At 38.7% G+C, this 25,545-nt stretch overlaps 1 protein-coding gene across 5 annotated transcripts in view; it reads right to left on the bottom strand.

Moving 5' to 3' along the window:
- GPR63 (G protein-coupled receptor 63) overlaps positions 1–25,545 on the bottom strand; it is an 85,822-nt gene that overhangs the window by 39,198 nt on the left and 21,079 nt on the right. The window contains exon 1 of one of the 5 annotated variants that reach the window (XM_031030159.2): positions 1,283–4,180. The exons of the other annotated variants lie outside the window; for them this stretch is intronic. The gene's annotated coding sequence lies outside the window, so the exon portion shown is untranslated. Of the gene's footprint in view, positions 1–1,282; positions 4,181–25,545 lie in introns of those variants that run through there. 5 annotated transcript variants of the gene reach the window in all.

Below are 25,545 nucleotides of genomic sequence, written 5' to 3' on the forward strand. Positions count from 1 at the left end.
GACTTCTTACTTTTCATCATGAAAGACAAGTTTTTTAAACCTTGAAAAATACTTAAGTCTCTGGCCTGCTAAAATATGGTTGTTCTGTTTTATATTTGTCAACCATGATGAAATTTTCATGACATTTATATATAAAGTGAAAATGAAGAGAATCAAAAATGTATCACTGCCTCAAAAGCAAAAGTTATAACCTTCCTGTTAATTTTTCTTTGAAATTTCCAATAGCAGCATGGCCTTTCCACAGTCACTATTAATACAGATTTTAGTATCTGATTCTCCTGAAAGTACTAATATTTTTCTTAATAACTCTTTGGTACAGGTTCATATTCCATTTTTACATTAACATAAAACTATTTGCCAAAGAACACTGAAGTCAGTTTCCTATTGATTGCATTATAATCACACACTTTTGTTCTAACATCCATATAAGGAGGTACTAGGTTATTTTCTATAGAGGTCTGAAACAAATTCCTGGCTTTCTATTTTTTCATGTTTCTTCTCAAAAATCCCAACACCAACCATATTGGAGAAGTTATTCAAGAGGAGAAAAAAATTACATGTAAAAAGTCTTAGTCATATTTTCAAGAGTTTTCTTTTTCTAAAGCTCTCTTTGCTTCTCATATTCTGTCTTCTTTCCCACTTCCATCCTTTAATTTCTGATTTATATATTTTATCTTCTCAATTTCTTCTCCCTAAAACCGACTTGATTGTATGTTAGCAACTTGATAAAAGATGTCAAACAAATAACAAAGATGGGGATTCTAAAGGAGATAACCAGAAAAACATTCAGGTGTGGAGAATCTATTATAGAAAACTTTCAAAAATATTTGGTTATTTTTTTTTTAAGACTTTATTTTTAAGTAATCTCTACACCCAACATGGGGCTCACAACTCTGAGATCATGCATGCTCTACCAACTCAGCCAGCCAGGTGCCCCAAAGATATTTGGTTATCTTGCTCCAGTTTATCACCTTTCTCTTATCCTTACCCTCAACTTCTTATCAATTTCTGCAACCCTGGAATTTTCCATAAGGGACTTTCTTAATCTACTATCTTACTAATCCACTTTTGTGGCATGGGCTCTTCCTTCTTTACTGGGGAGGCAACCTCTTTAATTAGAAAGACCTCTCTTTGGATTTATGAGCAGATGCCTTTAATACAGCTCAAAAATTGGGGGAAAAATAAATGCATGGAAGTTTAAAACAACACTGTGATTTGCTCATTATTTGAATTTAGAATTAAGTCATCAATTTTAGGGGAAAATGCAAAAAAGTTCACTTACTCATTTCCTGGGGTATGAAGTGTGGAGGCATCCCATTTGCAAGACCCAAAGATCTAGCACTCTAGCCAAATCACAGGCTGTCTATCATATTTGTATCTCTCTACAATCCCCTCTTCGTTGTCCAGGGCTGCCTTTATGAATAAGGAGAATACTAATCTGTTTGATTAAAACATTAATTTTACTATTTACTCTCATTTTTATAGCTTAAGTTCTTTATCCCTATTAGATTTCACTCTTCTTCACATGTTCACTTTGAAATGCAAAATATACTTGAACAAGAGGCCATACTAATCCAGTAATTCTCAAACTTTATTAACCACAAAGGTCCAATGGGAAGGAAGCAGTGGTAGCTGGAAAGCTTTACAACATAATCACCATAAGTCTCTTTAAAATTACCTAAATATAAAAAATAAATAAATAAATAATAAAATTATCTAAATATACATACAAATAAGAATAAAGACTTTGCTTGCTACATAAATCAGTTTCAATACAAGTCTATCTCTAAAGAAAAATTATAAATAGGCAAATGTGTATCTTAAGCCTAATGTAATAGTTCTAATTGTGCTTGACCAAGTAAAACAAACATATCTCCATCCTGAAGTAGTACATGCTTTATAATTTATTTTTTCTCACTGAGATATAATTGACATTGTAACTTTATTTAGTTTCATTTGTACAACATATTCAATATTTATATATATTGAGAAATGATCACCACAATAAGTCTAGTTCACATCCATCACCACACAGTTACAAAAAAATTTTTTTCTTGTGATGAGAATTTTTAAGATCTACTCTCTTAACAACTTTCATATATGTAATACAGTATTATTAACTATCGTCACTATGCTATACATTTTATCCCCATGACTTATTTAGTTTATAACTGGAAGTTTGTACCTTGGGACCCCCTTCACTCATTTCATTCATTTCCACCCCCTGCCTCTGGCAACCACCAATCTCTTGTTCTCTTGTATCTATGAGCTTGGGCTTTTTCTTATTTTTTGCTTGTTGTTTTAGAGTCCACACATAAGACAGATCATACAGTATTTGTCTTTGTCTGACTTATTTCACTTAGTATAATGCTCTCAAGGTCCATCCATGTTGTTGTAAATGGCAAGATTGCATTCTTTTTATGAATATTCCATTGTGTTTATATACCACAATTTCTTTATCCATCAATGCATCAATGGACACTTAAGTTGTTTCCATATCTTGGCTATTGTAAATAATGCTGCAATGAACATGGGGGTGCATATATCTTTCTGAGTTAGTGTCTTTGTTTTCTTCAGATAAATACCCAAGAGCAGAACTGCTGAATATATGGCATTCTATTTTTAATTTTTTGAGGAATTTCCATACTGTTTCTATAGCGGCTGCACCAATTTAGATTTCCAACAACAACGTATGACAGTTCCTTTTTCTCCACATCCTTACCAATACTTATTTCTTGTCTTTTTCATAATAGCCACTTAACAGGTGTGAGGTGGAACCTCACCTGTTTTGATTTGCATTCCCCTGATGATAAGTGATATTGAGCATCTTTTCATTTATCTGTTGGCCATCTGTATGTCTTCTTTGGGAAAATGTCTATTCAGATCTTCTGCCCATTTTTTGTTAGGATAGTTCGTTTTTTTGCTATTGAAATTGTGGGAGTTCTTTATAAATTTGAATATTAACTCTTTATCAGATACATGATTTTTAAATATTTTCTCCCATTCAGCAGGTTGCCTTTTCATTTTGTTGATGGCCACACTTTGAAACACTTGGTTTCCTCAACCATGTTGAGGAACAAAAACAAAACCACAATTTAAAAGATACTTTTTAGGTTCTTATATAAACATATATAGTCATAATATTTCTCTGCCATCAAAGCCCCCCTTTACTATAAAAACTTCTAACTTATAATTCATCCCATTATTCACTCATCAAATATTTATTTACGTACCTAGTATGTGCCAGGCACTAAAGAGACAGCAATGAACAAATGGTTCGGACATCTGGTTAAAAGGGCAGACTGACCATAGACCCTGCATCTCAAAATCACACTGAAATGACAGTAAAGGGATTTTTTTAAACAAAATGTACAATCTCAAAGGACAAAAGGTATGAATGAAAAACACGTCAACAGATAAGGAATTTTTTTTTTTTAAGTGTCCTAAGACAAAAAGCAGATGGAGTAGCTGACTGAACAGAACAGAACAGAAAACTCTTCACCCTCACTACTTCCAGGGAAATATGCTTAGAAGCAGCTGACCCACCCTGTGGGGCAGCTCTGATTGGAAGGTACCAGTTCCCACAGAAAGTGTAGGTGGCACTAAAAACTGGTACACTGACTGAAAATCTATCTCCAGGGCCACGCGAGTCCCACTCCACGCCCAGGTCTCCCCTCCTCTGAGCAATCACATGAAAGCACACACACCCATTCCAGCAGCCCAAGTCTGTGGCACAGGTGAATCTGATGAGCATAAACTTGAGTGCAGGGCTGAAAACAGGGAGACTGACTGAATGTCTGTACATTCCACAGGAGAACCTAGCCTTCTTCTCTACCCTGTTCCCAAAGTGCCGGCAGCCTGACATATGCTACCCATGCAGGGCTAAAATATTCGTGTATTCCAGTAACTAAAAAGCCCTAGAGGAAAAATTTCTAGATTCTAACATTTGATGGTACCCCAAGAAAAATGCTAGTTTGGTGCCCAATCACCTTGTATACTGAAGCCCATCCACTCTCAAGCCTAACCCATGCACACAAAGCTTCTATTCAGCTTTTCGGTACCTATTAAATATAAACGGCCAATTTCTCTAATATAGAGAGAATCTACAAAGGAATTAAGCAAAGGCAATTTTGTAATTAAACATTAGGGAAAAGAACCAGAATTTATAAGGAACACAGCATGCATGGACTTAATAATGCCTTTGCCCTGGTATCTATACAGTGTTCTTCATTCATTATACTCTGAGCTCACCACAATGTAAATGTAAATATTCTCTGTCCTTCTTCCTTTTCTTACTGGGAGGCGTAATAACCAAAGCAGTGCTTTGAATGCTCACAGTAACTATGTTAAAAGATCTTTCCTCCAGGACTTCTCATCAAATACTATTGTGACCTGAAGTTTCTTTTGAATTTTATATTAGACTAAATAAAAGTTTTATAGTCAAAATTTGCATTTCCAAAAAAATAAAATACAATTTGCATTTCCAAAGGAAATGGGACAGTAGCAATGTGAGAACTAGAAAATTAGCTTAGTTTGATAATATCTGCATAACAGTCCTAATGCTAAATCTAATCTAGACTAGTCTTTATTTGCTATTTGGTGGAAACTCTTAACTACATTTTTGAAATAAGAAAAACTTAAAATTCTGTGTGAATGTGTGCATACATGTATATACACACATCCCACATGTATGTGCCCACATACAACTCACTGAGTTATGGCAGAAGTAATTGGATTTATGATTCTTTCCCGTTTCTTAAGGCATCTCCAGGAACAAACACAGAAACTGGAGTAATTAGGTTAATGACATGAGTAAAGTGTTTCATGTTTGGACTGTGCCAGAATGTCACAATTACTGGGGTGTCAGTGGCTAGAATGGGCAGTGGAGGTTGTAGTATTCTCTAGTCTCACCTGCTACTGTGGTGCTATAGATACTTGTTTTATTCTCTGCCAAGATTATATTCTCCTAGAAGGCATAGACTGATTTTATTAATCTCATAGTTCCCTATGACTACTATGCTTTACACACAGCCCGATACACATTTGGAAAATTAAATTCATTTGCACTATGTTTTGTGAGATCAGAAAATTTCTTCTTTACTCATTTTAAATTTATATGATATATGCACATAATTTTTTAAATAACCAAATGATTTTTTTAAAAGATTTATTTATTTATTTATTTGAGAGAGAGAGAGAGAGAGAGAATATGTGCGCACAAGCGAGGGAAGGGCAGATGGAGAGGGAGAGAGAGAATCTCCAGCAGACTCCCCACTGAGCATGGAGCCCAAATTAGAACTCGATCTCATGACCCTGAGAGATCATGACCTGAGCCAAAACCAAGAGCTGAACGCTTAACCAACTGAGCCGTCGAGGAACCCCTAAAATAATCAAATGGTTTTTTTAAATGACAGTCAAACCCTGTACCACCCTTCACCAATCCCTTACCATTTTCTGAAGTAGCCATTTTTAATTATTTTAAAGGTCTTTCAAGTACTTATTCTTTATATATCTAAATAATATGAAGAAATTGCTACTTTTGATTATCAATATTATATGTTAAATCTTGACTTCCTATTAGGATAGATGAGCATTTAGATGTCACAGCACCTCCAACTTATTTCTCCTCCATACTACCAAAATCTTATTTGAAAATTTGAATTACAATAGACATTAATGTTAACATTTGCTGATAAGCCAAGAGAATATTTTCCTATCATGTATAAATTTTGGATTTCCTAGAATTAGTAATTTATTCTTATTTTCAATTTTTAAAAATAACCATCAATCATTTTTTTTACCTGTTCCACGAGATAGATTTTATACCTACAAGTATTTTATTTTGAAAGGTCAAATTTATCAACTACATTTTTATCGTAGAGTCATAGTTTTTGTCCTCCTAACCTTCCCTGGAGCAGTTACTTTCTTTTTTTTTTAAAGTTTTTTTTTTTTTTTTTTTTTTTGTCAAAGAGAGAGAGAGAGCACAGGCAGGGGGAGCAGCAGAGGGAGAGGGAGAAGCAGGCTCCCTGCTGAGCAAGGAGCCCGATGTGGGACTCGATCCCAGGACCCTGGGATCATGACCTGAGCCAAAGGCAGACGCTTAACGACTGAGCCACCCAGGCGTCCCTGGAGCAGTTACTTTCTGGGTCTGCTACCCAGAAGGTAGCCTGAGACCTCCCTTTACCACCATCCTGGAAATCCTACTTTCTGCCTCTGGCTCTTGGCTTCCACATTTCGAAGGTCCTTTGTCTTCCACTTCACTGCTTCCTTTGTTTACTTCCTTCTTTCCCAAGAACTGTCCAATTGCTTTCAAAGGAAGAATACAATGGAGGTAACTTTTGAGTCCCTGTATGTTTTAATTAAGTCATTGTTCTGTCCCTTAATTGTCTTGGTTTAAAATTATCCAATGAAAATAATTTTCTCTGAGAATTCTGAAAGTGCTCTGTATCAGTGGTTCTCTAAGGTGAGGGTTCATAAGAATCACCTGGAGCATCTGTTCGATGCTCTCTAAGGTGAGGGTTCATAGAATCACCTGGAGCATCACCTGGAGATTGCTGAATCCCAACCCCTGAGTCACTAATTCTGTAGTCTGGGGTGGGTCCCAGAATTTGCATTTCTAGAAAAAGGAAAAAAGTAAATGGAGAACTTTAAATTCCAGACTCAAGGATTAGTGAAAAACCAAAAAGTTTCAGTAACCACTGTGAAAGAAACTTCTATCTGCTACAGCCCCAGAGATGAGGTTTCTGAAAACTAAACCAAAGTCTAATCCTGTGGATGTCTGATCATGGTGACTCTAAGAGAGAAATAATTAGAAGCTTATCAAGTCCTACTTGATATTTATAAGCATCAAGGCTATAAAATAGAAAGTAGCAGTCCCTCAATCAATTCCCAAACTTGAGCCGGTCCACAGACCTAGAGTCCCTTGAGTAAAAGGAAGCCAGGTCCCCTTGAGGAAGGACCTTGCTACACAGCCAAAAATCTGTACTATAAATCTTCCTCCCAGTCTTCCTCAAAAAACCTGCAGCCAGGGGCGCCTGGGTGGCTCAGTCGGTTGAGCGACTGCCTTCGGCTCAGGTCATGATCCTGGAGTCCCGGGATCGAGTCCCGCATCGGGCTCCCTGCTCGGCAGGGAGTCTGCTTCTCCCTCTGACCCTCCCCCCTCTCATGTGCTCTCTCTCTCTCTCATTCTCTCTCTCAAATAAATAAATGAAATCTTTAAAAAAAAAAAAAAAACCTGCAGCCAACTGCCAGAATGACTATACCCTGGGGAAGAGGAAATAATCAGAATTTTGTGGGATTGTTAAATATGGCTCTGAACTGACACTCATTCCTGAAGACCCAAAATGGTACCATGTTGCACCATTCAGAGTAGAGGCTTATGGAAATCATGGAGTTTGGGCTCAGTTCCAACTCCCACTCATCCCAGAACTCATGCCATCATTATTTTCTGGAATATGGAGTTGGAACAGACATAGCAATGGGAAGATTCCCTCACTGGTTCCTTGATGTGTAAGGGCTACAGTGGTTTAAAAAATAAATACACAAATAAATAAAAAGATCAAGTACAAACTCTTAGTGCTCTCTCTACCTCTGAAAATAGTCAAAAACACTTCATTTCTGCAGAGACTGCAGAAATTAGGATCACCATCAAGGACTTGAAGGATGAAGGTGATCATTCCTAGCATATCCACATTCAACTTGCCTGTTTGCCTTATAGAAAACAGATGGATTTTGTAGAGAGCAGATGCTGTACCAGATGTAACTTCACTGCTGGAGTAAATCAACACATTCCCCGGCATCTGGCACACAGCTATTGATCTGGCAAATTGTTATTTTTCTTCTATGTATGTGTTAGCAAAGAACACCTGAGCAGTTTGCCTCCAGCTGGCATCCTACTGTCCTATCCCAAAGCTATCAACTCTCCAGCACACTGTCATAATCTAGTCCCCAGGGACCCCACTTGTCTCTCCATTCCACAGAATGCCACGCTTTCCATTATATGCTGAGTGAACCGTAAATACTACCTGTTCTACAAACCTTGGTGAGAAACGTATGTGCTTGAGGGTGGGGAGGATTCCTACAAAACTTCAAAGGCCTGCCATCTTTGTACATTTTCTAGGAGTCTTGTACTATGTCAAAATATCTCTTCTAAGGTGATAGCTGGCTCTCCCTATCACTAAAAAATAAGCCCACCTCTTAGTAGGCTTCTTCGAATTTTGAAGGCATCATATACCTTATATGGGTATGTTCTTCTAACCCTTCCATCAAGTAGCTTGAAAATCTGCCAGGTTTGAGTGGGACATTTGAGGTTTGAGTGGGCTGCCATGGCAGCCGCTCTGCCACTTGGGTTATACAACCCAGATTCACTGGTGTTTCACGTCTCTGTGACAGATAGGGATTCTGTACGGCATTTGACAGGCCTGCTCTAGGTGAATTACAACACGGACCTTTAAGATTTTAGAACAAAGCTATGCAACAAGGGCACTCCACATGAATTTGGTGTTGACTGACCTTCTGAAGCCATAAAGCTGGGTGTGCACAGAGCACTTCAACCTTAAGCAGAAGTAGTATATATTGAAATCAGGCCTGGCAGATCCCAAGGACACAGCTAGGTAACATGAGCAAGTGGCTTACATTCCCATAGCTCCTATTCTTGCTGCATTGATTCTCTCTTCAAACTTCATCTGTGGTATTCTTAAAGAGAATAAATTCTTTTCTCCTGAGTTTTGTTAGGAAGTATAATGTCAAAGAATGTCTTAAGCTTTTTGAATATAAATTAGCTTTTTAAAATTTCCCAGCATCTCTATGAGATTATTACTATTAAAATTCCCATTTTAAGGATGAGGAAACTAAACAATTACATGCCAACAAATTAGATAACTTAGAAGGAAAGGATAAATTCCTTAGAAACTACAACTTATGAAGACTGAATTATAAAGTAACAGAAAACCTGAACAGACCAATAATGAGCAAGGAGATTGAATGAGTAATCAAAAACCTCCCAACAAATTAAAGTCCAGGACTTTTTTTTTTTTTTTAAAGATTTTATTTATTTATTTGACAGAGAGCAACACAGCAAGAGAGGGAACACAAGCAGAGGGAGTAGGAGAGGGAGAAGCAGGCTCCCCGCTGAGCAGGGAGCCCGATGCGGGGCTCGATCCCAGGACCCTGGGATCATGACCTGAGCCGAAGGCAGACGCTTAATGACTGAGCCACCCAGGCACCCCAAAGTCCAGGACTTTTTAGCCCAAGACTATGACTTCTCTGGTAAATTCTACCAAACATTTAAAGAATTAGCACCAATCTTTCTCAAACTCTGCCCAAAAACCAAAGAGAAAGGAACACTTCCAAACTCATTTACGAGGCTAACATCAACCCTGATACCCAAGCCAGACAAGGCTGTAATTTTCTTTCCTTACAGTGTTCACACTACAGGGTGGTTTTGAGAATTAAAGAAGATAGGTGAAAGTGGATTATAAAATAATAATCACAAACATTAAGCTAATCTATAATAGTGATACCAGACATTATTCATCATATACTCAGTGAAAAAAAAAACTTGCAGAATGACATACAACATAGTCCCACTATGACAGATGTATGCAGATGTGTGTATAAGTCTGTACATTATATGCACATGTACATGTATGTGTACTTGTACATACATGTATAGACACATAAACAGAGGAAGAGACACCAAACTGACAAAAAGGATTTCCTCCCTAATGTTAAAATAAGAGTGCAAAATATATTTTCCTTATTTTTTTTAAAGATTTTATTTATTTATTTGAGAGAGAGAATAAGAGACAGAGAGCACAAGAGGGAAGAGGGTTAGAGGGAGAAGCAGACCCCCCGCTGAGCAGGGAGCCCGATGCGGGACTCGATCCCGGGACTCCAGGATCATGACCTGAGCCGAAGGCAGTCGCTTAACCAACTGAGCCACCCAGGCGCCCTATATTTTCCTTATTTACTTCTGGTTTTTGTAGAGGTTTTTTTTTTTCACATTAAATCAATACTGACCTTTATTAGTGTGTCACCTGTTTCCTGTATAAAAGTTCTTGAGGATGCAGGCTAGAGCCTACCTTCTTTAAACCTACCAGCCCCAACACAAAGCTGTATACTCCAGTGATGCCTAAAATGCAAGAACCGGGCACCTGGGTGGCTCACTTGGTTAAGCATCGGCCTTCGGCTCAGGTCATGATCTCAGGGTCCTGGGATCGAGCCCCACATTGGGCTCCCTGCTCAGTGGAGAATCTGTTTCTCCCTCTCCCTCTGCCCCTCCACCCTTGCTTATGTGCACTCTCTCTCTATCTCTATCTAAATAAATAAATAAATAAATAAATAAATAAATAATAAATAAATAAATAATCTTTAAAATGCAATAACCATTTATAGCACACTTCACCCATGGAGAAGGTGAGCAGCAAACCATCCAGACTGTGGGGCTATATCAACAAATGGGCCCAGCACAGTACCGGGTTCAAGCTTCTCATGGCTCCCACCAGAGACCTCTGACCACTCTGGGTCCCAGCTCACTGTACCCACTCTAAAGGTTGGCCTTGAGTCCAATGAGCCCAGTCTATTGGGAAGAGTCGAAGAACACCAATTAGAAACAACTACTGCTCTAGAACTCTTCTGTTCCCTAACAAGTGAAGTAAACACATAATTGGCTACTGGGAAAGACCAGGAGAGAACTCATGGAATAACCCAAGTGTTCTAGAAAATTCCTAAGTGACAGAGCAGAATAGAAACAGGTGAGAATTTGAAATATTGGCCAGACTGTCTGCTTCTGTCTTGAATGAAGTATAAATCTAAAAGAAAGGAAAAAAAAAAAACTTAAGAGAAAGGAGAGCTCTAGTCTTGACTTACTGAGCATCTCTCTCCCATTCTGGGACAGAGGCTGTGCTAGAGAAAAGGTCTCACACCACTGTACTTTTCTGATACTTGCCACCCTCTTAGCCAAAAAACAATTTCACTTGGCCCCAAAGCCTTCTACTCTTCAACCCTACCTTTCCTCTCATTCGAGAAAATAATTAAATGGAAAACAGGGAGGAAAGAAATGATATATCACACATGAATCCATATTCTTTGCCTTTATTAGACTCTGACTACACATCTGGAGATACCCATTAGAAAAGAAGAATGGTAAACAAAGAACACACCAGTATGGATGCAAATATTCTGAGTATACTCCTGAATTCTGTTATGAAGTAGGTGTAACCAGAAATAAAGAACAAAGCAGTTGACCCCAGAGGTAGCCCAAATTTCAACTTTATTTCATTAAAAACAAAAAGAGCAGTCACTTTCACTGGGCAACCTGCTTTACAACTAAAAATAGTCCAGAGATAAATTTATACCACTATAAAAATGTCTACTTTTTTTTTTTTGCTGGATTCTGTTATTTTTTGGTTTATCTGTAGGTAGAGTAAAAGGAAGCTTTGAACAAACTAACCAGAAGAAAATATGCCAACAATCAAGTGGAGTGGATGGGGTAGGGGAGGGCTTATTTGAAGTTATTTTTATAAAGAAGAAAATCTTCACTGAATCAAAATTTCACTTATTTTCAAAGTGAAACCTATATGCAATAAAGCTAAAGGGAAAAAATGCTGTGTGCACATTTTAAATATGAACTATAAGCAGTGTTCTATTTATAACACTGTTCCATTCCCAATATATTTCTAATTCCAACCAGAATATTTACTACAAAAAAGAAGAATTTTTCTCACTAATGTTCAAAGGAACATTTAGTTCTTCTATGGACATTTACAAAATTAGATTAATAAGCATGAGGATTTATTTGTCTTCATGTTACTTTTCCCCACAAATACTGAGAAATTAAACTAAATGTCAGCAAGGGTCTGTTTCAAAGGAGAATATTCTAAGTGACTTCTGATGACAATTAAAACTGAAATTCAAGCAGCAAGAAAGGTCAGCATTTAATAGAAAAGTAAATTAATTATAATTACAAACTAGGAAAATATATTTTTTAAGTGGTTAATAGATTAACCTTCTGGAACCTTTCTAGAAATACACGAAGAAAAAAAATGATGAGCACCATGGGTGACAGGTTTTGTTCATATTCCTTTTGTCTCATTTCTAATTCTTATTCCTTGGCTCACATTCCTTAGGTCATTGTTCTGCTGAGAATCTTTACCTGCCTTGAAACTATTATTGGGGAAAATGTAGGCCAATTTAATTTCATCAGCCTTTTTGAATAGTTCACAGATATGATAATTACCTACCACTGATGTTTCTCACAATGGTGGTTTGACTGTAAATTCAACATTTGGAAGGAAATACCAAGGTTTATTAAATAGTGAAACTGGAATCTTAAATCATACTGCCTAGATCTATAACTGCTTCATTAAAACTTGAATATCTCCTCTTCTCACCTATAAACTATCTGCATAGGGCAAGGGTAAAAATAAGTTTTGTTTCATCAGGGAGTATACAGCATTCAGACTGAAATCCACATGCTAATTAAAAGCAATATAGTTTCATCTGGTTTTGAAAAACACAGGTTTTAAAAAAAGACTTAAAAACTTAGTTCTTTTCTTCTGTGCCATAAGCAATCTCCCCTCTGCCCAGTGCCATTACCCCCTGATGCAGGCACCTGCTGGGTGTGTTTTAATGGCCCAAACCTGACCTCTGAAATTCCAGCCTCATGTATCCAACTGCTCCTTTAACATCACCACCTGGACATCTCAAAGACACTTCAAAGTCATGTCCAATTAGATGCAGAGGGACGGTCCCTCCCCACTCTAAGCTACCCCACACCAGTGTTCCCATGTTCAGTGACAATTGCCACCCATCTGGTTATACATTCCAGAAACAAGAGTCACCTTGACATCTACCTCTCTCAGCTATAACTCAGTCCTTTCCCCAAGAATGATCAATTTTGACTCCTAAATATTATTCCTATCAAGCCACTTTTCTTCACCTCCTCTGCCATCATCATCCTCGTCCAAACTACCAACAACTCTCATGAGGTAGGACTTTTTGCCTGGGTTATTCACAACTGGATTCCCAACACCTAGGACTGTGCTACCACATAGTTAGTGTTCAGTAAACACTTGCCAAATGAACAAACAGTCTCCTGCTACCACCTATCCCCATTCCCCATTCACTTTGTGAATTCTTACTCTTCCATTACTATGGAAGTCTTCTCTGGCTCCCTGACCAAGCTATCCTGTTGTCTCATTTCAACATGTACTTCTCTGTGATAACACTCAGTCAGCAGTCATTTTTACAGGGATCCATCCCATCCTTTGACTCATGCCTGTGCCCAAGCCTACCATGCCCTTGCCCCAACTAGAGAGAAAATTCAATGAAAGCAGAAATGGGACATTTTTTTGTCAGCACTGTATCCTTAAACTCAGTTAAGAGCTTCCCATATAGTATACATTCAATAAAAAGCTACTGAGTCATTAACTTAAAAAATTCTGACATCATATTCATAAAGCAACATCTCCTTTTATGCCCTGTTTATGACATCCCTCAAAGAAGAGTCTATTCTAAAGCATTGCCTTTAAAGTTCTTTACTGAACCATTTGGTGTATCTTGTCTGTTCTGGAAGCAAGCTACAGAGATGAACATAGGAATTCATAGGGAACAGACAAAATCAAACACCTACTGGGATCTGACCCTTAGGGAAGTCTTTCTGTCCTAGGTAATGAGCCAGAGAGTTGCTATAGTCTGACTGTGTGTCTCCCCCCCCACCCACCCCACAAAATTCAAATGCTGAAAACCTAATGGTCCAAGGTGATAGTATTAGAAGGTGGGGCCTCTGGGATATGACTGGGTCATGATGGTGGAGCCCTCATGAATGGGATTCATACCCTTATAAAAAAGACCCAACAAAGCTCCCTTGCCATGAGAGGATACAATGAGAAGTCAGCGATCTGCAACCTGGAAGAAGGCCCCCAACCCGGCCATACTGGCACCCTGATCTTGGACTTTGAGCCTCCAGAATTATGAGAAAGAAGCCACCCAGTAAGTGGTATTTTGTTACAGCAGCCTAGACAAAGACAAGAAAAAATAAGAGGAACACAATTATATTAAACCCATAGTCTAGAAATTATGTGAATGGAGGTATTGGGTTCATAAACTAGAAGAATATGAATCTAAGATTAAAACCTGAGCAGTACTAAAAATAAAACAGTATAGTAAAAATCAGAGCATCATAAAACTCTCAGACTATAAATGGGAAGCTAGGGAAAGAGTATAGGGTTGAGGGTAGTTGAAAAATTGCTTTGGACTCTGTTTGCATGCCTCTCTCTATTTTCACTCCTGCCCCTGACACCTGTACCTCCATAAATCCCTTGGACCTCAGCTGTTTGCCCAAATCCGACTCTACAGAAACCACAGAGGTTCCAGGTCCTCCAACCACTCCTCGACTCATACTACTCACCACATTATGGGACATGGGATCTGCTTCCCACTGGCTGCCCAGAGTAACCCCTTACCCCAAATCCAAGGGTGAAGGTAAAACAATACCTCCATGGAGTAAACTTCAGCCTGGGAGACATAGAAAATGCAAAGTCATGCCCCTGAATGAGCACCAGGCCCAGAGAGAGTTCTTTAAAGCCTGTCTAAAAGATAACTCACTTGATGAAGTTGTAGCCAGATCAGTAACACACCACCTTGCACGTGCTTTTCCTTCCTCCCATCTCCCTTTCCTATCCCCTCACCCTCACCGCCCTGGGATGCACTTCCCAATACAGCCTTCCATTTTGTTAGCTTTGCCTCAGGCTATGGTGTCTAGGAAACCCCAGCTAAGAAACCCAAAAGCACTGAAAATGAGATACCAATCTAAAACGATACTACTGCCACCACTTTTCTTCCTAATTGCAGTTAATGACCTCACCATCCATTTACTTCAACCCAAACCCTGGGAGTCAAACACGGTTTCTTCTCCTTCTTCTACCAGCACACCAAATCCACCTGCCAATTTTCCCCCCTAAGTAGTTCTTTAACTGTTTTCTCTCCTACTTATCCCCATACCATGTCTCCAATCCAGGTAGGAGCCCACTAAATGGTCTCTCTGCCTCAGTCTCATCCTCCCTTTTTAATTTCAGCGTAGTTAGCATACAGTGAAATTTCAGTTCTATAACATAGTGATTCAACAATTTTACGTATTATTCAGTGCTCATCAAGATAAGTATACTCTTAATCTCCTTCACCTATTTCACCCCTGCACCTACCTCCCTTCTGGAGACCATCAGATTGTTCTCTATAATTAAGAGTCTGTTTTTTGCTTTGTCTCTTTTTTTCCTTTGTTCATTTGTTTTGTTTCTTAAATCCCACATATGAATGAAATCATATGGTATTTGTCTTTCTCCAACGGCTTATTTTGCTTAGTATGATACTTTCTAGATCTACCCAGGTTGTTGCAAATGGCAAGATTTCATTCCTTTTTATGGCTGAATAGTATTCTGTGTGATATGGATATATATATATATATATCCATTCATCTATTGATGCACACTTTGGCTGCTTCCATAATTTGGCTCTTGTAAATAGTGCTGCAATAAACATAGGGGTGCATATATCCTTTCAAATTAGTGATTTTGTATTCTTTGGGTAAATATCCAGTAGTGTGATTCTTTGGCTCTTGTAAATAGTGCTGCAATGAACACAGGGTGCATATATCCTTTCACATTAGTGATTTTGTATTCTTTGGGTATATACCCAGTAGTGTGATTACTCGATCATATGGTAGGTCTATTTTTAGAACTATTTTTAGAATTATTTTTAATTTTTTGAGGAACCTCCATACTGTTTTCCAGAGTAGCTGCACAGTTTGCATTCCCAACAGTATAAGAGGGTTCCTTTTTCTCCACATCCTCGTCAACACCTGTTGTTTCTTATGCTTTTTATTTTAGCCATTCTGACAGGTGTGAGATGATCTCTCACTGTGGTTTTGATTTGCATTTCTCTGATGATGAGCAATGTTGAGCATCTTTTCATGTACCTCTTGGCCATCTGTATGTCCTCTTTGGAGAAATGTCTGTTCATGTCCACTGCCCATTTTTAATTGAATTATTTGTGTTGATCTAAGTTCTTTATATATATTTGGATACTAACCCTTTATTGGCTATGTCATTTGCAAATATCTTCTCCCATTCTGTAGGTTTCCATTTGGTTTTGTTGGTTGTTTCCTTCGCTGTGCAGAATCTTTTTATGTTGATGTTGTCCTCCCTTTTTAAATTCACCAGCCAACTGTGGCCAGATGAATTAATATTTTAAAAATCACAATCCTAATCATTTAAATACTTGATGGATTCAACTACAGCAATGGTAGCCAACCTTTTTTTTTGTCTCCTCAATAAGCCTTAGGAATCCAATCTACTCAAAAGAGTTCAGGGGACAAGGGAGTACATTAGGATGGTCACTCAAAAAATATGTATAAGAATTTGTGAAGGATGCTTGAGTAGTTAGGAAAAGCTTCCTTCCTCTCTGCTCTCCCAGATTATAATATGCTCGCTTGTTTTTCTTTTTTGTTGTTGTTATTATTGTTTCTGACTAGTGCCTCTTTGACCTTAATCTGATAAGGACAGGGTTCCTGGGCCATGGAGGCAGTCATGTGACTACCAAGCACTCCATCTCCATGCAGTGACTGGTCTGAGAATGGGCCCAAGACACCTGCTGGTCCCTCTACCTAGAGAACCTTCCACATTTCGGTCAGGTCACTCTTCTACACTCTTAAACTTCCTTTAAGAAATCATTCTCTCCAGGAATCCTTCTCAGTGCTGCAACTTAGACTAAGCACTCTCTCTCTGTGCTCCAGCTGTACTCTATGCATACCTCTAGGTCAGCACTGTGTTACAGTGACCTCATCTCCCCAAGAGCAAGGTACCTGTTAGGAAGTTTTATCAGGCTTTTAACTAAGACCAGGTGGTGAGGAAAGACTGATTTTAAAAAGTAATTTGGGTCTTTAAAAAAAAAAAAAAAGGGGGGGCGCCTGGGTGGCTCAGTCGTTAAGTGTCTGCCTTCAGCTCAGGTCATGGTCCCACGGTCCTGGGATCGAGCCCCGCATCGGGCTCCCTGCTCCATGGGAAGCCTGCTTCTCCCTCTCCCACTCCCCCTGCTTGTGTTCCCTCTCTCGCTGTCTCCCTCTCTGTCAAATAAATAAATAAAATCTTTAAAAAAAAAAAAAAGTAATTTGGGATTCTTTTGGATTAAATACATTATGTTACATACAACTACCCACCAAGTAAAATACCCATCTCTATGAATCCTTTAATAAAGTAACAGAACTGTCTCACATTTTTCAAGATTTAGAGATAATTTTACACTTAGAGGAAAAAAAAGTACCAAAAAGAACAAAAGAACATTTCCTTTTCTTGGTCATCTATGTTTATTTCCCATCCCATATATTTCAAATGCTGACAACTCTTTAAGGAACTTCCAACCTAAATGAACAATATTTACGGGCCTAGTTAACTCAAGAAGACATGATTTAGTTACTCTTAAGTGTTATTTATGAAGACTTTAAAAACATGGAGAATTGCTTATAATGTAAAATCAAAAAACATGGGGTGTAATATTGCTTCTACAGTATAATTATAACTCCATTTTACACAGACGCACACATAAGCTCAAGGGAAATAATCACCCAAATGCTGTGTAATATGTAAATTATGATAGGAATGTGGACTCTTTCTTTTCTTACTGCATTTTTAATGTGCTTTTATTATTTCTATGAGAAAATAAAAATAATTAAATTGAACCCCATGGAATAATTTCAATATATTTGAAAGAGTGCATAAAGCCACACCTCAATGAAATTCTAATATAGTAAAACCTCAGCCTATAAGTATATTCATTGGAACTGAGTAACCCAGCTAAACTGAGGTTAGTGAATGAACTTTCCAACATATTTCGACAAGTACTATTCACTCTCCTAGTCTCTTTGGTTATACTGCCATGTTGTTAAAGAGGCAGATCAGATGCGTAGCACACGGGGCTGAAGGACTCAGCTTCAGGGCTGCTCTGCTGCTTACATCTTGACAGCTCCCAAAGGACGGCAGAAAGACAGGTTCAGAATGGTTTGCTTTCCCTAGTGGAACAGATGGTTGTCCCTGGGAGTTAGTGAGCTGTATGTGAAGCCCACACCAGGAGACACATTTCAAGGAGGTTCCCAGTGTGTGCTTTCAGAGGCTAACGCAGCGAAGGGAAGGTGGCTAGCTATTCAGCCCCAGCCTCCAACACCCCAGCAGAGCTATTCCAACATCTGCTGTTGATTGCTCCTCTTGCTCGAAGTGAGAGCAAGCCCCACTTCAGCCCCCACCCTCATCAGTGCTGCTATTTCCTGCAGTACAGGCTGCTGATGCTCTGGGAAGGACTTCCCCATGATACTGGCTATCTGTTCTCCTTCCTCCTGCTTTTCCTGTGTCTTCTTCTATCTCCTGTCACTTCACTCATACTCTTTGATGTGATTCAAAGGATAAGCCTTTAATATGAAGCTATTTGCTATCCTGTCCCTTGTATATAAAATACCAAAAGAAAAATAGGCAAATCTGTCATATTGGAACTTGCTACTCAAAGGGCAGTCTGTGGACCAGCAGCATCTGCATCACCTGTTGGCTTGTTAGAAATGCAGAACATCAGGCTCTAGATCTGCTAAATGAGAATCTGCATTTTAACAAGATCTTGAGTTGGAAAAATAGAGATGTCAGTAAGGCCTCTCTGGGCATATTTTTATACAGTTTTGACTTTTGAATCATGTAAGTATTTTGTATATTCAAAAACATTAAAGGGGTATGTAAACTCTCAAAATATACACAAAAATAAATGAATCTGAATCTATATGCCAAATTGATAATCACACTGAAGAAAGAATTTATCTTTTGGACATAGTGCTCTATTGTATGCGCTTAGAACACCCTATATTCTGGGGCGCCTGGGTGGCTCAGATGGTTAAGCATCTGCCTTTGGCTCAGGTCATGATCTCTGGGTCCTGAAATCAAGCCCCACTTCTGGCTCCCTGCTCACTGGGGAGTTTGCTTCTCCCTCTCCCTCTGCTCCCCTTCCCCTGGCTCATGCTCACTCTCTCTCTCTCTTTCTCTTTCTCTCTCTCAAATGAATAAATAAAATCTTTTAAAAAAAAAAAGAACACCCTATATTCTAAGGGCAAAAAAAAAAAAATCTGCAAAGAAACTCTGGACTTTAATTAGCACAACTGTTGTTAGTAGTGATACTGATATTTGGTAAAAATTATTTTGTATATATAACATAGGATAAAGCATTTATATATTTATATCTCCTCGCCACCTAGCTTTATCCACTGCAAGGGTCGAGAAGCCACCATACTCCAGATACAATGATCACATTCAAGTCTTGGTTTCCAAACACCATTGACCATCAAAAGAAACCAACACTCCTTAGTAAGGTGGCTGACCCCAGGTCTGGATAGGAAAAGTATGAGAGGCGGCAGGAGTGCCTCAGAGAAGTGCTCAAGACTAAGGAGGACTTGACAACCTCACTTCTCTCTCTAGAAGCTTTGAGGATCTTTTCTTTACACTTAATGTTCTCACATTTCCTAAGAATTAGTCTAAACTTGAAGTTGTCTTTTTCCAGTTTGCTGAGCCCTCAGAACCTGTCACCGTGAAGATTCAGATCGTGTCTCAGAGCACAAAATAAGTTTCTATTATTAATTTGATCTTTTCAACTCTTCATTAATTCTGTCATACCTTTTGGAATTCTAAGTATGTGGATACTGGACCAACTTGACTGAGCCTATCTCTGCCCTGTAAGTTTTCTGCCTCTCTTTTTGCACTGCATTCTAGGAGATTTCCTTATAGTCATCTTTCAAATTTTCCATAGCACTATTTTTTTTTAAAGATTTTATTTCTTTCTTTGACAGAGAGATAGACAGAGCCAGAGAGCACAGAGGGAATGGCAGAGAGAGAGGGAAAAGCAGGCTCTGCATTGAGCAGGGAGCCTGATGAGGGGCTCAATCCCAGGCCCCCGGGGATCACGACCCGAGCGGAAGGCAGATGCTTAACCATTTGAGCCACCCAGGAGCCCCCCTATAGCACTATTTTAATTTCAGCAAACAAATTTCTGATTTTCAAGAGTTCTTCTTTATTCTTTGTTTCCATTTTTCTGCATCCTCTTATTTTTCAGATGTCATCTTCTTAAAATGCCAAGTTCTCTTTTATGTACTCTCCTCAATTCCTTAATTAATCTCTGCCTCTTCTAGGAACATTTGTTCGGTTTATGCTATCACTCTTTTGCTGCTGTTCCTTTTCATATATCTAATGCATATTTCTGAGTAAAGGTCAGGGTGACTTTTTCCTCTATGACTGCTGTGGGTTTCCTCTGCTTTTCTGCCGTTCTCTCCTATAAAAAGGCAGTTGGCAGAGAGTCCTGTGTGTGGAGATGTTGGACTCGTCAAAAGACTGGCTATTTTTAAGGTAAGCAGAGGGTGGGCCTTCAAATACCACAAAGACCAGGGACTTTGTTTGCTGCAGGCGCACTGCTCTTATCAGCCCCAAATCTCCACCAGGCACTTCCTTTGACTTCTTGAGAAAAGACTCTTAGCTTTCAACTCAGGGGTAGAATGATGGGCTGCTCTATTCCACACAGTAGGGTTGCAGGCAGAGGAAAAACAGTGCAAGTGTGGGGCACAGCCTAACTATTCGTTCCACCTCCTCCATTCATTGCACTCAGCACCCTGAATCTTTCTCTTAGAATACCTATTAAGGCCAGTGGAAGTCTGCAGAAAACAAAACATGATGAACTTTTCAAAAATCCTCAGGGATTAAAGTATTCTCAATATTCCTGCTAGGAAATTACTAAACCCTTCTGTTTTTATTCTTTCTCTTTTTAAAAATCTCTGTAACATCTGAGATGGAGAGAAAAATCACTCTGCCATAAACACCACTTCATTTCTCATTAAACGTGTACACATTCTTGAGTTTCCCCCACAAGTTTGCTTTACCTTTAAGATGTCTTCTATTCTTTGACTTATCTCTGGGCAGTAGCTATGGCTTTTTTTAATATAAGCATGAGCATTAAGGACAGCAAACATAGGAGCATCTGCATAAGTCTACCAGATACTCAATTTGTATTAAAACAAAACCTTATGTGAAGATTGGCACTAGCTCAAATGTAGGATATAAAATAAAATTGTTATAAAAGTTCAATGAAAAAAGAAGACAACTCTGGTATTATTTATGCTAATTCAAAGTAAATTTAAAAAAACATTTTGTGCAGGGGCGCCTGGGTGGCTCAGTCGTTAAGTGTCTGCCTTCGGCTCAGGTCATGGTCCCAGGGTCCCAGGACTGAGCCCCGCATCGGGCTCCCTACTCCGCGGGGAGCCTGCTTCTCCCTCTCCCACTCCCCCTGCTTGTGTTCCCTCTCTTGCTGTCTCTCTCTGTCAAATAAATAAAATCTTTAAAAAAAAAATTTTTGTGCACAATGACATCCAATGGTACTCAGAAAATAATCCAAAGACTTGTTCGACCTCCAGCCTTCTATCTGCAACATAATAATATAAAAATATATTTGTATATATATGTATGCCCATTATATATATTAATATATATATATATATATTTTTTTTTCAACCAAAGGAGAAGGTGTTTGGTGTTCTGGAGTGCTGCATGGAAGTATTTTCTGCTTAAGTCACATTCCTTCTCCTTTTGGTCTCTTTCCTGACAGTGGAAAACACAGCAGAAACCACTCAGGTGATAACATTTCTCTTCAGGTTGTTGTCAGAGTGAGCTAAAAGTACATATCTCCACCGCTCTGATCTTCCTACTGATCCACAGCAGCCATGAGAATCTGTGCCAGCTTCAGAGTTGTCTGATTTTTATCCCACAAAATTTGTTTGTGCCTGCTTCCCTTGCCTGTAGGCCGTCATTTATGACTCAGCACTGCTGTCTCTAGCCCCATCTCTAATCCTATTTCCTTTACTAATAACAATAACCAATTAACCTCAGCTTTAAGTGTTTACTTCTATATATCACGTATTTAACTAGTGCTTACATATTAGCCAAAAACTATTCTGGAACTTCACAAATATTAATATAATTAACAACTCCAGAAGGTGGGCATCATAACTGACCTCACCGACAGATGAGGGAGCTGAACTACAAACTAGGCGACTAGCCCAAGGTCGCGCAGCTAGTGAAGAGCAGCGCTAGGATGAGCACCTGCGTAACCTGGCTCTAGTCTGTGAATCATCATCTCATTAGGGAGGGAAAAAAAGTCTTATCCTAGAACGAGAGAAAGAATTTAAGAAGTGCAATTATAGCTACCATTCCTTAAAACACCCACCATGTACCAGACTTTCACATGTATTATTGCTAATCCTGACAAACCACCCCAAAGACAGAAGTTATTTTCCCCATTTTGAAGACAAGTAAACTGAGACTCAGAACTTGACATGCCTCCAGGCACACAAACAATGGGAGAGATGGAATTGGAACCCAGGGCACTCCAGCTCCAAAGTTCCTGCTCTTTACGAAATGCTTTGCTGCCTCCCTTATCGCCCGAGGAAAGAGAAAGAGACTATTCCATTTAATACAGCAATTTGTGATATTAAAAATGCTGTCCCTAGATCTGGCCTATTCTCCTGGTCTAACACCTTGGGGATTTTATTTTTAGTCCAACCTTCCCCAAAGGCTTCATTTTTTCTTCAGAACACCATTCCCTGAGGGCCAGAGGCAGCATGAGAGCAGACACCATGTTTTACGCAGAGTTGATGAAATGACCAAAAAAAAAGGAACGCAGTAACTAAAACAAGGCCATTTCTGGGAGTAAAATCCTAACTTCCACAATTAAAAAAGCCAAAGTATCCCTGACATGATAAGGAAAATTCCATTATCCCTCATCCTCAGACATTACTTTCATAATGTTGACTAAAAATTAAACTGGATGATTTCTTGAAATCCAAACACTTGGTTAGAGTTGGATAAACTATGTGAATGGAAAATGCTTTAGATTTCTAAAATTTTTATGGGCATGCTTTGGAACTCTGCAGTCTAAAACTCCCTTACCCCTTGAATCTTTCAAAATGCAACCAATAAGGTTGCCATTCAGCATTTAGATGACACTTCCAGGAATGACACTAATTTAACTTCATGTGAGGGGAAGGTAAGACATTTAATCCCCCCTTTTACATTTGTGGAGGTTTATGAAGAGATACTTATCCCCACAGGATGTGGTATATCACAAAGGAGAATTTGACCCTAAGTTAGTGATTCGGATGGATGTGAAAAAGTAATGACAAAAATGGGATGCCTCATGACCTAGACTTGAGGCCATGCTCCTAGACGAAATAATATAAACCAATAACTAAAGAAATTTTTCACAGTGATTAATCACTGAACACAGCATGACACAGAGAACAATCTTCTAGAGCTCCTGGCTCCTATCTGTACATGACTGTTTAATAGAATCTGCTTCCCCCTATTATGGGCTGTACTGTGCACCAGATACCAAAAAAGAATACAAAAGAAGATAAAATCCTTGCCTTCAAAAGTGTTGAAACAATTATAAAGAACAATGGAAAGGCCAATCAATTAAGTCCATTAAGGCAACAATCCTTTATCTTCAGATGCATGAATTCTTATTAATAACAGCAATGTTACATAGTTCTTGAAAATAAATGAGAAGAGGGGAGGTGGGTAGGGGGATGAGAGAAATAGGTGAGGGGGATTAAGAGTACATTTATGATGAGCACTGAGCAATGTACAGAATTGCTATGTCACTATATTGTACACATGAAACTAATATAACACTGTATGTTAACTCTACTGGAATTGAAATTTAAAACTTAATAAAATTTTAAATTTTTCTTAAAAATTGATGAGAAATAATGGAGATTAATAGATAACTCATAAACAGAAGATGCAAAAAAAATCAACCAGCATTTCAAACAGTGTTTAGTTTCACTAAAATTAAAATTAAAAGAAGAATATTTTTTTGCCTAGCAAATTTTCAAAGGTTTAAAAAAGATGAAAATAGTTTTAGGAAACTGATACTCTACCAGCGGAAATGCAACCTTACAGTAATTCAGCATGCTCCATCAACAGCCTTAAAGATATTCCCAGGGTTGGGCGCCTGGGTGGCTCAGATGGTTAAGCGTCTGCCTTCGGCTCAGGTCATGATCCCAGGGTCCTGGGATCGAGTCCCGCATCAGGCTCTCTGCTCCTTGGGAGCCTGCTTCTCCCTCTGCCTCTCTCTCTGTGTCTCTCATGAATAAATAAATAAAATCTTAAAAAAAAAAAGATATTCCCAGGGTCTTCCTTTCCTGGCAAAGAAAGACAAGCTTGGGGCCGACCAATGCTCCCACCAAGAACAACTGAAAAAGCGGGACAGTTTTTTTTAAAAACTTTTTTGAAGCATCTAAGAGCTACCAAAGCAAGGAGAACTTGAGAGGTCAAGATCTCAGAGAGAAGGAAGCATGGCAACGTGAGGCAGCTCTGCATTTGATGAGACTTTTCCCGAGATACGAGCCAGTTCTGAAAGGCCAAGCTCAGAGGTTTTTCTCAAGGCAGCTGAGAGGTGGAGAGCCTGAAAAGTGGCAGCTGAAAAGCTTAAAAGCAGCTGAGAAGCTTCAAGTTGAGTAAGAGAGGCAGCTGGGAGGCTGAGACGCTGAGCAGAGCACAGTCTGTAGCAGTGTCCTGAAGCTGGTGTCGAGGGCTCCTGGGAGGGTGGTAGGAACGACTTCCAAAGGACTTCATTCTTGGACTAGGCATGGACAGGAGTTACCCACTCCTGAGTATATGCTGAACAGAAATGTTCACATTTCTGCACAAGTCAAGTACAAGTATATTCCTAGTAGCACTATTCAAAACAGCCAAACATTAGAACAGCAAAAATGTCCATCCACAGAAATGTGGTATGTCTGTATAATGAAATACCATACAACCACGAAAATGAACAAGCTACTGCCATGAGCCACGTGGATTGACCTCACAAATATAATACCGAGCAAAAGACACAGACACAAAAGTGTATATACAGCATGACTCCATTTATATAAAATTCAAAAACAGGCAAAATGAATCTTTGGTATTGGAAGTTATTGGTTACCTTTGGGGAAGAGTACAATTAATGACTGGGAAGGGCCTTCTAGAAGGTTCTGGGGTTCCTGGGATGCTGGTACATCCACGGTAGTTACACACATGTATTCATTTTTTCAAATCTCACTGAGTTATACCCTTGATTTGTACATCTTCCTGCTTATATATAATATTTTTTTAAACTTCCATTAAAAATAATTGTAAGTTTGCAGAACTTTTACTTCTCAGGATCCATTCTTAAGAAGTATTTTTAAATATCCTTTAAAAGTTCAAGTAATTAAAATATATATAAAATCTTCCAGACCTTAGGTTAGGCAAAGAATTTATAGATATAACACCAAAAACAAACCAGTCCATAAAAAAAAAACTGACAAATTGGCCCTCATTAAAACTCAAAATGTTTGCATTTCAGATGACATAATTAAGAAAATGAAAAGCCAAGAAACAGACTGAAGTATTTGCAAAATACATATCAAATAAAAGACTTGTATCCAGCATGTGCAAG

The sequence above is a fragment of the Leptonychotes weddellii genome, chromosome 8 (genome assembly GCF_054177405.1).
Source record: "Leptonychotes weddellii isolate Sample4059 chromosome 8, ASM5417740v2, whole genome shotgun sequence".
In the NCBI taxonomy this organism is placed as follows: Eukaryota; Metazoa; Chordata; class Mammalia; order Carnivora; family Phocidae; genus Leptonychotes; species Leptonychotes weddellii.